This window comes from Lepus europaeus, chromosome 12, assembly GCF_033115175.1.
Source record: "Lepus europaeus isolate LE1 chromosome 12, mLepTim1.pri, whole genome shotgun sequence".
NCBI classification, from domain to species: Eukaryota; Metazoa; Chordata; class Mammalia; order Lagomorpha; family Leporidae; genus Lepus; species Lepus europaeus.
Window position 1 is genome coordinate 72470206 of NC_084838.1, and position 12050 is coordinate 72482255.

At 42.4% G+C, this 12050-nt stretch overlaps 1 long non-coding RNA gene across 1 annotated transcript in view; it reads left to right on the forward strand.

The window, feature by feature from the left end:
- Nucleotides 1-12050, forward strand: part of LOC133771926 (uncharacterized) — an 88375-nt gene that overhangs the window by 31173 nt on the left and 45152 nt on the right. Inside the window, exon 2 of the long non-coding RNA XR_009867649.1 lies at nucleotides 2627-2679. This is a non-coding gene — a long non-coding RNA (uncharacterized LOC133771926). The remainder of the gene's footprint in view (nucleotides 1-2626; nucleotides 2680-12050) is intronic.

Here is a 12050-nt window from a genome sequence, read left to right on the forward strand (position 1 = left end):
GAAACAACAGTGAACAGACAACCTTGATGAAATGGAGAAAATATTTGCAAACTATGAATCCAAGGGTTTACTATCCAGAATAGATAATGTACTCAATTCTATAGCAAAACCCCCCAAATAATCCAATATAAAAATGGATAATTATCTGAATAGATATTTCTCTAAAGAAAATATGCAAATACCAGCAAGCTTATGAGAACAATGCTCAATATCACTAATAATCAAGGAAATAGAAATCAAAGCTACAATGATATGTCATCTTACCCCAATTAGAATAGCTTTATACAAAGACAAAACATAATTAATGTTGGGAAGGATACAGAAGAAGTAGAACTCTTGTTTTTAAAATTTATTTATTGGAAGAGTTACACAGAGAAAGAAGGAGAAGGAGAAGGGGAAAGAGAGAGAGAGAGAGAGAGAGAGAGAGATCAAAAGTCTTCTATCCACTGGTTCACTCCCCAGATGGCCACAACGGCTTGAGCTGCGCTGATTCAAATCCAGGAGCTATGAGCTTCCTCAGGGTCTCCCACATGGTGCAGGGTCCCAAGGACTTGGGCCATCTTCTACAGCTTTCCCAAGTCTTTGCAGAGAGCTGGGTCAGAAGCGGAGCAGCCAGGACTTGACCTGGTGCCCATATGGGATGCTGGCACTGCAGGCGGCAGCTTTACCCACTAAGCCACAATGCTGGCCCCGAAGTAGAACTCTTATATACTGTTGGTGAGAATGCAAATTAGTATAGCCATTATGGAAAACAATATGGGTTTCCTCAAAAAAATAAATAAATAAACCTAGAAATATAGCTGTCACATGATCCAGTGATCCCATTAGCCAGTATATATCCAGAGGAAATGAAATCATTGTATCAAAGAGATTTCTACACTCCCATTTTTTAAAACATTTTTATTTATTTATTTGAAAGTCAGAATTACACAGAAAGAGAGGTCTTCCATGCGCCAGCTTACCCCCCAATTGACCGCAACAGCTGCACCGATCCGAAGCCAGGAGCCAGGAGCTTCTTCCAGGTCTTCCCATGCAGGTGCAGGGACCCAAAGATTTGGACCGTCTTACACTGCTTTCCCAGGCCACAGTAGAGAGCTGGATCGGAAGTGGGGCAGCCAAGACCTGAACCAGCGGCATATGGGATGCCGGCACTGCAGGTGGTGGCTTTACCCACTAAGCCACAGCACCGGCCCCTGCACTCCCATTTTTAATGTAGCATTATTCATAATATACAAGATATGGAATCTAGCAAAGAGTCCATTGATGAATGAGTAGATGAAGAAAATGTGTATATAAACAATGGAATATTATTTGGCTGTAAAAAAATGAATGAGGTTTTGTTACAACATGAACAGCACTAGAGGGCATAATGATAAGTGAATAAGCCAAACAGAAAAGCACAAATGACACATGTTCTCACTCATCTGAGAAAGCAAAAATATTTGTACAGAAGAGGGTAGAACAGTTGCTACTTGAGGCTAGAAAAGAAGGGTAGAGAGTGATAAAGAGAGTTGTTAATAGATAGCAAAATGCAGCCAAATAGGAGACATTAGTTCTATAGCACAGTGGGGTAACTCTTCTCTGTAACTATTTATGATGATTTCAAAATAACTAGAAAAACACCTTCAAGTTTCTAACACATAGCAATGTGTTTCTAACACATAAATGTTTAAGGAGATAATTACTCTGATTTGATAATTATGCACTGTGTACATCTATGAAACTTTTGTACAGTGTCCCATAAATTTGTATAAATATTATGTGGTGATTTAAAAATTCAAATAAAAGGAGGCAGTAGTAAGAAGGTAGAGGGTGAGAGTAGGGAAGAGAAATCAAGGTGTTCTCACTTCTATTTGTTGCTTCCTGTGGTGTCCTGGATGGTACTCAGCCTCCTCCATGGTTCTAGCTCTTACTGGAAGGCCCATTCCTCCCATCACATGTCCACACCTAAGGGTGGTAGCGGCTTCCTCCTGTTGCTGACCTGGTCCCTTGGGCTTCTCAACTGTTAAATTACTGTCTGAATTCCTGCTCCTTTCAAGATTGAGTACAGTTACTTTATCTGGCCATAGGATTTTGCTATAACATGTATTGTATAATAAGTAAAACATACCCTTGGGTATAGTCCTCACAAGTAATAAAAGACATCTGTATAGGAAGAACTTATAGGCCATACATGTTGAGTGTCAAACATAATGATTTAAATGTTTTGAAAGGTCAAAGTAACCAAGCATGGGGGAAGCCCCTGGAATCCTCATGGTCTCATGGGGAGGTAAATTGGACTATAAGGGATTATGATAAAATAGAACAGGAAATACTCCAGGTAGATAGATAGGATGAAAGAATTGAAATAAGAGAATCTGGAAAACAAAATCTCTGTTCAGAATCTCCATGTGACAGTAGCCTTTGAATTGTTTTCCAGTTCAGACTAACGGCAGATGTGAGTTGTTTGATGGTTCTTGTGGTACATGCTGAAGAAACTCTATCAGTTTTGAAAAACCACGTCAGCTGTTTCATATGATGGCTTTCTTTTGGTCTAACTTAACACATTTTCTCCTCCTGGTTTGTGAGCTTGGGCCTCGCTAGAAATTATTCTGTCATTCATCGTAAACATGCTCTGTGTTTTTAGGTGGTGTCCACAGACAGCTGGTTGAAAGATGCGCAACGAATGAAAGCCAAGAGGTTTGTGAGCAAACACATATTTTTCCAGTGACTAAGGATGCATAATGGGGATCATGTATCTCATTAGAGTGTCTTTCTAAACCAGATATCTCTGTACTTTGGGGTGAGCTACTAGCTGCCTTTTTTTTTTTTTTTTTTTTAAGCTACACTGTAGGATCAGCATTCCTCTCCTTTTGGTGTGTATTCACGCAGTTAGTGGAAAGAGCCTTGAATTTGAGTCAGTCCTGAGTGAGCCATTTTTGACCCTGCTTAGCTCTTTGATATTGAGTGAAGAACTTCTTGAGTTTTGCCGCCTTCATATATAGACTGGGAAAACCAGTGTAATGATTCTGTTGGGATCATTTAGGTGAGAGCACTTGGTAAACTATCTCACAAAGGTAGCTGTTTCTTGCTCAAACATTAGCTGCCCTACTGTGTCCGAGCTACTAAGCATGGCCCGATTATAAGATTTGCTGGGAGAGAGATCACAGACACCTAGATGCACTTCTACACAGCAACCTTGTGCGTGTGGCACAGACAAGGGAGAGTCATGTCATATCCTTTCTTGCTTTGCTTATTTTTCATTTTTCACTTGCCACTCCTAAAGTCTTGGCATCTAGCCCATAGAATATTTGTATTCATTATGTGTACTATCCACATAACATGCTTGGCTTTCCTTCAAAGGTGGAAGTTGAAATCAATAAATGGTTCTTTATTTGCTTTTTAACTAAGCTCCATTTCCTCTCCTCTCTTATGTCCTGGAACCTTCCTAAGATATTTATGGCATGACACATATGTGAAGTGACGCATCACTACTCACATGGCCTTATTAGCAACTGATAATCTTAAAATTTCATTTCCTAAAATGGGTCCTCATTAGGTGTCCTTTGCTGTCCTGACTCCTCATTGTTAAGTCATCTGCTAAAAATCAGAGAAAGATCTCAGGGGGCACCTGCAAGCTTCTGCCTTCCCCACCTAGAACAAGTGTAAAATGGGTAAGAAGTCACATTATTTGCTCCGGGAATAATGCTCTTTTGCACTTTATGCTTATTTTGTCAACCAGCCACAGAAATGATATGTTTGACGTGAACTTCTTCCTAATTATTTTAATTATTCCAGAGGTTTCATTAGCAATAGCCCTTCACTGTTCCCAAACACTCTCCAACTCTGTGGAAGGGCTAACATCTAAAAACACCCTCCTAACGGGACCCCTGGAGACACGGTAAATGCTAGCGTGTGCATCTTCTGTTTGTTTCTTCCTTCTCAAATCTTTCAGCTGTTCATACCAAACATGTGAAAAGTCAGAGTATCATCATCATTTCTGAAAGGGAACTTTTTTCTGTTTGAATTTAAGGTTCTTCTCTAAACTCAGATGTGAGGGACAACTGAATGCTTTTTTTTTTTTTTTTAACTTTTCCTCCAATTAAACCCAGAAAATAATTATGGCCCATATTGTTGATTATGTTAAACAGTTTTCGGCTATCGGCAGACTAGTAAACTTTCAAACTTTCTCTTAGAGCCTCAAAGTGGCTGACAGGGACCCTTGAGAAGTCAAAATAAGTGAAACAACTTCTACGCTTCTCATCACACTGTTTATTTTAAGCAACATTTGATTAAGCATCTCACAGGAGATTAGAGGCAATGAATCAGAAATGGGAATATGAGTGCCTTGTGTCCAGTCAGCTCAGGCCACAGTAGCAAAATAATGCAGAACAAGAGGCTGCAGCAGCAGCAATTTATTTCTCACAGTTCTGGAGGCTGGGCATCCAAGGCCATGGGGCCAGCTATTCCTGGCCTTGTGAGGGCTCGCTTCCTGATTTGCAGATGGCCGTCTTCTTGTGTGGCCATTTTCTGGTGAGTGTACGAAGAGAGAGCACGAGTCTCTTCTTACAGGGGCACCAGTCCCAGCATGAGGCCCCCTCCCTCTTAACCTCATCTAGCCTCCCAGCGGCCTTATCTCCATATGTCGTCATACTGGATTAGGGGTCCCACATGAATTTTGAGGATGGGACACAGCTCAGCCCATAGTGTCCTACTAAATCATAGGTACCAGTGGCAGGCTAAACAGAAAGTGGCTACTTGCTAGGGAGGGACCAATGAAAGCCTGTTATAATATTTCATCTTTAGGAGTGGCCATGTAGTACAGGGACTTCTGTAGAGGTCGGTGGTTGCTAAGGGCCTCGTGATGACTAATGTTCACAGTAGCAGGTCTGAGTGTTTAAGAACTATCTCCAGTGCCCTTTGTTGAACAGGGCAAGCAAGAGGGTAATCTGTTTTAGAATTATTTTTGTCAAGGTACTTAAAATATTGCTGGAACTGGGGGTAGCACTCAATCCTTTGAAATAGCATTTGGATTGGTTTGTTTCCTGAAACCTGACAACCGCATGCGTCAACAAACCCTTCAGAAAGATTTTCTAGGGTCAGTCAATAGGATACCATTTTCAAAAAGAATAATTTTCTTTTTGACTACATTATGCAAGAGCTAACAAAATGTAATGTTGAGGTTTCCCTCATTGGAAGCAGTTCATCACATTTTTCACTACTGGCACTGAGGTTGAAAAAAAAATGTCTTATAGTGCTCTCATCTAAGCATATCTACCTGTGACAAGTCCTTAATTGACAAGTGATAACATCGACTGGGCCTCCATAGAAGAGAAGACCTGTGTGTGCCACATTTCATTCACTTGGGCCAAGGGACAATGGTGTTCCTTATTTATCTGCCCTTTTGTTTGGATGCCTTCTCTCCTGTTAATGGCCATTTCTTTGTCACTGCAAGGGCCAGGTTTCCCTTGTTACTGCCTGCCATGCTTACCAGGCAGTTGCATCCACCTCCACAAGACGGCTTATCTTGCCAAAGCTCCAGGGTTCTCGAAATCAGTTGGCTGCAGTTTTCTGTTATCAGTCCCTACAAAAGTGATGGCCCTGCCAGTGGGACCATAATAATTGCAATCATTTGGCAAATGTTTCCCATATTCTGGATGGTACTTGGAATGGCATGGTCAGCTTTTGCTCCTATAATTCTCTTTTTTATATGTTTCTTTTTATGTATATCTGGGCAGTCCCATTTGGTTGATCTGTCCCTTCTTTAGCCATATGATAACCTTTGGGTTCTGGTCTCATCTTGCTGGCTGTGATACTGAGCTCTGTGGTAAGGTGACGCTGCACATCTGGGTTAGAGCCACTCTGTCCTGATTTTGGAGTTTGTACCTGGATATAAACTCATTCTACTGGATCTCTGTTCTTGAGGTTGCCCCTGTGCAGTACCCCCAAATCAACACATGTTTAGTAACAGTGGGCGTAGTGTACTGTAGCACTGGCCACAGCTAATCTATTAGTAAATCCTAGTGGCTTTGCCTAAAGTTCTTGTTTCCTGATTCCATCTACTTGCCTGCAGCTTCCAGCTGTCACTCTGGCCCAGACCGCCCATCTTCCTCCCCTGGGCCCTGCCATAGACTCCTAACCATCTTCAAATTTCCTCTCTCATTTATCACTCTTTTACAACACAGCAGCCTAAGTGATCCCTTAATACACAAGTATCCCTCTACCACTCTGTTACTCAAATCATCTGCAACTGTTTGCTATGAGAGAAATAAGACCCAAATATCTCAAATCTAAAATGATCATCTTGTAGACTCATGCTCCATTCCTCATCATCTTTCCTTCTCTGCCCATTTATCTTCTCCTTAATTTATTTTCCACTCCATCACCCCCCACACTGTTAGAAAAAGTTCCTGCAGAAATGTTGACAGTAATATCGACCCCCGAGTTTAGAACTGTTCCTGGCTCCCACCGTGCCCTCAGTGAATACACGTCTCCTTTTTTGGACGGGATGATTCCTTATTTTACCCTCACAGCATTTCTTTCAGCAGTTCAGTGCTGGTATTCTGATCTGCATATCTGAAAAAGACAGCTTAGTTACAGGCTTGGAGAATGTAGCTATAATAGAACTGAATTTCGAACCTTGGTCTCTAGGACCCTAAGTTCAGTGTTCGTCACGTCACATGTTTCACCGCCTCTTGTGATGTGAAACTGTGTGGGGATGGTATGGAGTGCAGGCAGGTGGTATTCTGGGCCTTGGCAGGACAGAATGAAAGTTTTCAAGCAGTTACTGAACCATCTACAGAAAATTGATCAAGATCCCGTCATCCCACTAGGGAGAATGTGGAGTCTAGTTTTCTTTCCATTCTCTTCTGAATGAGTGGCTGGATTAGTCACCATGTTGTGGTAATTGCTTATTTCCGCCCTGCCTCACAGGCAGATCACAACAGGACAACCAGGTCACAATAGGACTAAGGCAGTCATCCCTCTGTATCCACAGGGGATTTGTTTCAGGAACTCTTATATAAAATGCATGGCATTTGCATCTATCCTATACAATTCTATATAGTTGAAATCATCAATAGGTTGTTTACAACTCTATTGTTCAAGGAACAATGACAGCCACCAAAAACAATCTGTACGTGTTTGGTATAGATGAGATTTCCTTTTCTGAACATTTTTGTTCCTCGACTGATTGAATCTGAGAAGATTGGAATGTGAGTCCCAAAGACTAACTGTATATGTGGTCTGTGTCCAGAGATGCAATCCAAGAAGTCAGCCAGGTCAGAATCATTCATTCAAGGATCAGAGTCAAATAACCAGCCACAGATCAGATATGGAGTGTCAGACATGAAATTGTCAAGAGTTTCAGCAGCAGGATCTTGTCAGTAGACTACTGGCCCATCACAGGAATGTCTGGGTGGTGTTAGACAAGAAGGGCACTGAAGAGTAACCGAGTGCCCTCACTTGGCTCGTGTTGGTGCCTCTGGGGCCAGGGCAAAGACTGTGTCAGGAGCCAGGATAACCCTGACAGGTGCACGACACTGGAATATACTGTTCTAGCAAGGGGGTGGAGGATAAGGGAGCTCTGTGATTGGTTGCTGATGTACTTGTCCTTGGAGTTCATCTCTAAATGTCTCATAGATTGATGCCACTTGATTTTTGTTTTTGTGTAGATACTGTTCTACAAACTTCCATCTGCCATTTTAACTTGAATGGCTACCAGCACAAGTCTGTTGAAACACCAGGAAATAAGTAATTAGACATAAATGTGTTCTGCAAAGTTAAGGGCACAGGGAAGGTGTTTACTCTGACAGTTGAGATGCCAATTGGAATGCCTGTTTCCATGGTAGAGGACCTGAATTCAAGTCCTGGCTCTGCTCCTGATTTCAGCTTCCTTCTAACCCATACCCTGCGAGATGGCAGGTGGTGGCTCAGGCAGCTGGGTCCCTGGCACTCGAGTGGGAGACCTACGCTGAATTTCCAGCTCCTGGCTTCAGTTCAAGTTGGCCCAGTCATAGCTGTAGCAGGCATTTGGGAAGAGAACCAGTGAACAGGAGCTCTTTCTCTATTTATATATCTTTCTATCTCTTTGACTCTCAAAAAATAAGTTGTTTGAAAAGGATAAAAAAAAAGGGTACAATGAGCCTGGCATGAGTTGTAATATGCTTTATTTATTACTATTGTTATTTAATTTATATAAAGGGAACAAATTCCATGTATTTCATTAGGGTACAGATATGTTTCTGGACCATGAAAACAGGAGACTAGCATGAGTTTCTTTTCCTTATTTTAACAACATATTTTTAGAATGGCTATCATATGCCAGGTCATATAGGTTATCATTATGGTTTATATAGTGGTTTGGGTGTCCTCAATCCCCAGAGTCCTGAGTTAATGAATTAAGAATTGAATGTGATCCAATTATGATGTCTGAAAGTGTTGCCTTAGACATTGATTAAATTGGATTAGATTGGTAAGGTGGGACTTGCATAATTAAATCAGAGGTTTTATAAAGAGCGGCCACCTGAAAGACATTATGACAAGTGTGCTCCCTGTCTCTCTCTTCCTGGCTCACCAAGTGATCTTCCCTCTGAACTCATTCTGCAGCCACTGCCGTCCTCAGATGCCAGACAAATGGGGCTGCTTGATCTTGTACTGTGAATCTCCGAAACTGTGAGCCAGAAATATACCTTCCTCCTTGATATGTAGCTTCTGTCAGAGTGCTGAAAAACTGACAAATGCAAGTAACCCACACTACCCAGAGGGAAGCCCAAACAAGGAGCTCAGAGTCAGTAACTTCTCTGTGGGCTACTTCTAGATTCTTACATTCCTGTTTCTTTCAGCTTTTAGGAATCTTAAAAGGAGAAATAACAAATTTAAAATAAAAGAAATTACTTCACTGGCCTGAATGTTGTTAATTATTGATTAGGGGAGAAATACACAGAGCATGCCTTGTAGACCATTTCCTTTCATGAAGATGGGACTTAAGGCTGAGCATGTGACCCAGTGATTAAATCACCACTTCGAACGTGCACATTTTATATCAGAGAGTCTGATTTGAGTTCTGGCGGCTTCACTTCCAGTTAAGAAGATGACAACCTGGTTATTGCCATGGAATGGGTTTCTAGACTCCCGACCTCAGCCTGGCCCAACCTTGGCTGTTGCAGACATGTGGGGCATAAAGCACTGGATGGTAGATCTCTTTCTGCATGTCTTTCTGTCTCTTTGCCTTTCAGATAAAATGGGAAAAAAAAGTTTTTAAAAAGAAGTAAAAAACAAAGGGATCTAAGTAGCCAGAGAAAAAATGTTAAGAGAACAGATCTGAGCAAAGTCCCTTCCTGATCTTCAAGTTGTAAAAGGATTTACATATATACTATGTATATCTTGTGTGTGTATTTATATCCCCCCCCCAATTTTTTTACGCTAAAGTTCTAAGCCCCAGTGCTTCAGAATGCGACTGTATTTGGGAATGGAGTCTTTAAAGAGGTAACTGAGTTGCATGAAGCCATTACAGTGGGACCTAATCCAGTATAATTGGTTTCCATCTAAGAACAGGAGACTGAGAACACAGTCAGGTATAGATGAAAACCACATGCAGGCGCAGAGGAAAGATGGCATCTACAAGCCACAGGGAGAGACTCAGAACACCATGGCCCCAGACTTCCAGCCTCCTTGACCTCTGGGAAGTAGATTCCTGTTGTCTCAGCCGTTCAATCTGTGGTGCGTCATGAGGAAAGCCCCAGCAGTCTGCTGCACACACGCACACACATGCACACACACAATAGAACTCTGGCATTAAGTTTTTTCAGAACTCAACAGTTCTCTCTGTGCTTCCTGGCTAGTTTAGAGCAGATATTCTCAGGTGCTGGATCATGCTGGGTTCGCTCAGCTCAATGGACGTGAAGCTCATTCTCTCTATTGGCTCCTTCACGCAGTGAACATTTTATTAAGTGTCTACTATGTTCCAGGTGTTGCACTAGGAGCAGGAAATGCAAGTGTGATAAGAATTTGTCCTGAAGGGATAGTTACGCTGGTCATTGCTATGGTGTGAGAAGTCTTCTGACAAACCTGTGGACAGCGCACCTCACTAGTGGGGCAGATGGTCCAGGTCTGTGTTGCCACCACCACTGACTCCCCTGGGGCTTTTGTCTTGTCTCTCCTGTTGTACAGTCTGCCTTCTCAGAGATCTCTCCAGTTCTCCCCTTTTATCTAAATGTCTAGATATTGGATATAAGCCTAGGATTTGCAGAACACTCGGCTGCTGCGTAGTCATTGGCGGATCCTGGTGCAGTAAATCAGATGTTGTGTTAACTCTGACCTGGATTGTTATCGTCTGACTCAATTCCAGAAGAGAGCTACCTCCTGTGACCTCTCCCCCTGTATTTCAGGCCATAAATAGGTGCTGGGGCCCTGCCAAGTTGGGTCAGTGTGGCTCATAAGGGACTGTGAGTTCCTTACCAGCAGCACACAGCTACAGAACTACTGTGCCACCCAAGGTGACTCATCACATCTGCCCCTCTTAACAAGGTAATACTAGTAATGTCACCGCCTGGCTGTCACTGTAATGCAGTTATGAGCCTGGGCCTCAGCTGACTGCCCTGAAGAGTCCTCAGAGGACCCAAACGGGAAATCTGGGAAACCTGACACCGTGATTGACCCAAGGCAAGTTTCAGGAAGTCAGGAAGCAGTCAGGGCGGAAGTGCTGGGCTTTTATACTCTAGTACTGGCATGAAATATAGACGACATTTGACATGACATCTGCTTGTCTTTGGGTTCTCCAAAGAAGGGGAACCAGTGGGAGGGGTATGCGTGTGGACAAGGTTGGGTGCCCCTTATCCAAAATGTTTGTGACCACAAGTGGGTCAGATTTAGTTTTTTGTTGTTGTTTTATTTTAGAATATTTGGCTTGAGCATCTCTAATCCCACACATCCTCCAGTCTTGGAAACTTTTTAAACATCATGCTAGCTCTCTGTCTTCAAGGGGAAAAGGAGAGAGAATGTTAATTTTTGGAAATTTGCTTCCATGGTCATGAGACCTGGCAGGTTTAAAATCTGTAGGGCAGGTCCGCAGGCTGGAAACTCAGGCAAGGTGTCTGTTGCTGTCTCCAAGCAAAATTCCTCCTCCTCTAGGAAACCTCAGTCTTTGATCTTCAGGCCCTCACCTGATTGGATAAGATCCACCTGCATTGTGGAGACTAATCTACTCTACTCAGAATATTACTGATTTTAAAGTTAAATCACACTTCAACGTTCCTTCACAGCAGCCTTAGGTTAGGACTTGATCGCACACCACCCAGCAGAGCACTGTAGCCTAGCCAAGCTGACATACAAAATTAACTCTCACACTTCCTGTAACTGAATCTCCATTTTCTTCATATCATTTGAGAATAAGGAGGTCAGGCAAGGTCATGAGTCAGCACAAAAACCCTCTTAAGTCTCAGATTCACGTCCCTCTGGATGCTTTTACTCCAGAGGCTAGAAGCCACTGCTCCATAGGCCAGCAAATCTGTCTTTGGAGAACTCTCATGGTTGGCAAATCCTTGCTTGAATTTATTTAACCCCATTTCCTCCTCCTATAATTTTCACGTCTTAAGTACATTTATTTCCTGTGGAAAAGCACCAAAACAGGAAAAAGATCAATTCATCTTAAACAGTGCCCCAAAGTGTACTCTCTGGGATATTCGTTCTGTATGACTCTTAGCATGGGGTGTGAGATAGAGGAGATTTTGTGGTTAAATAACTCTGGGAAACACTGCTTACAAATGCTTCCTTTGGAAGATTTACCTTGATTCATATCAAAGGCTTTGGAATCCTATAGCAAAAAAAAAAAAAAAAAAAAAAAAAACCTCAATTAACTAAGCTTTAATTTATCATTTCTCAGACACTTGACCTTGACAAGTCTCCTTTTCTTATCTCAGTATCATTCTACACATTGGAAATGAAGGGCTGGGCATTAGGCCCACATCCCACATCAGTGTCCTGATTCCAGCTCCCTGCTAAGGCATGACTTGGAGGCAGCAGGGGATGGCTCAAGTACTTGGGGGCTTGCCAGCCATGCGGGAGATGGATCC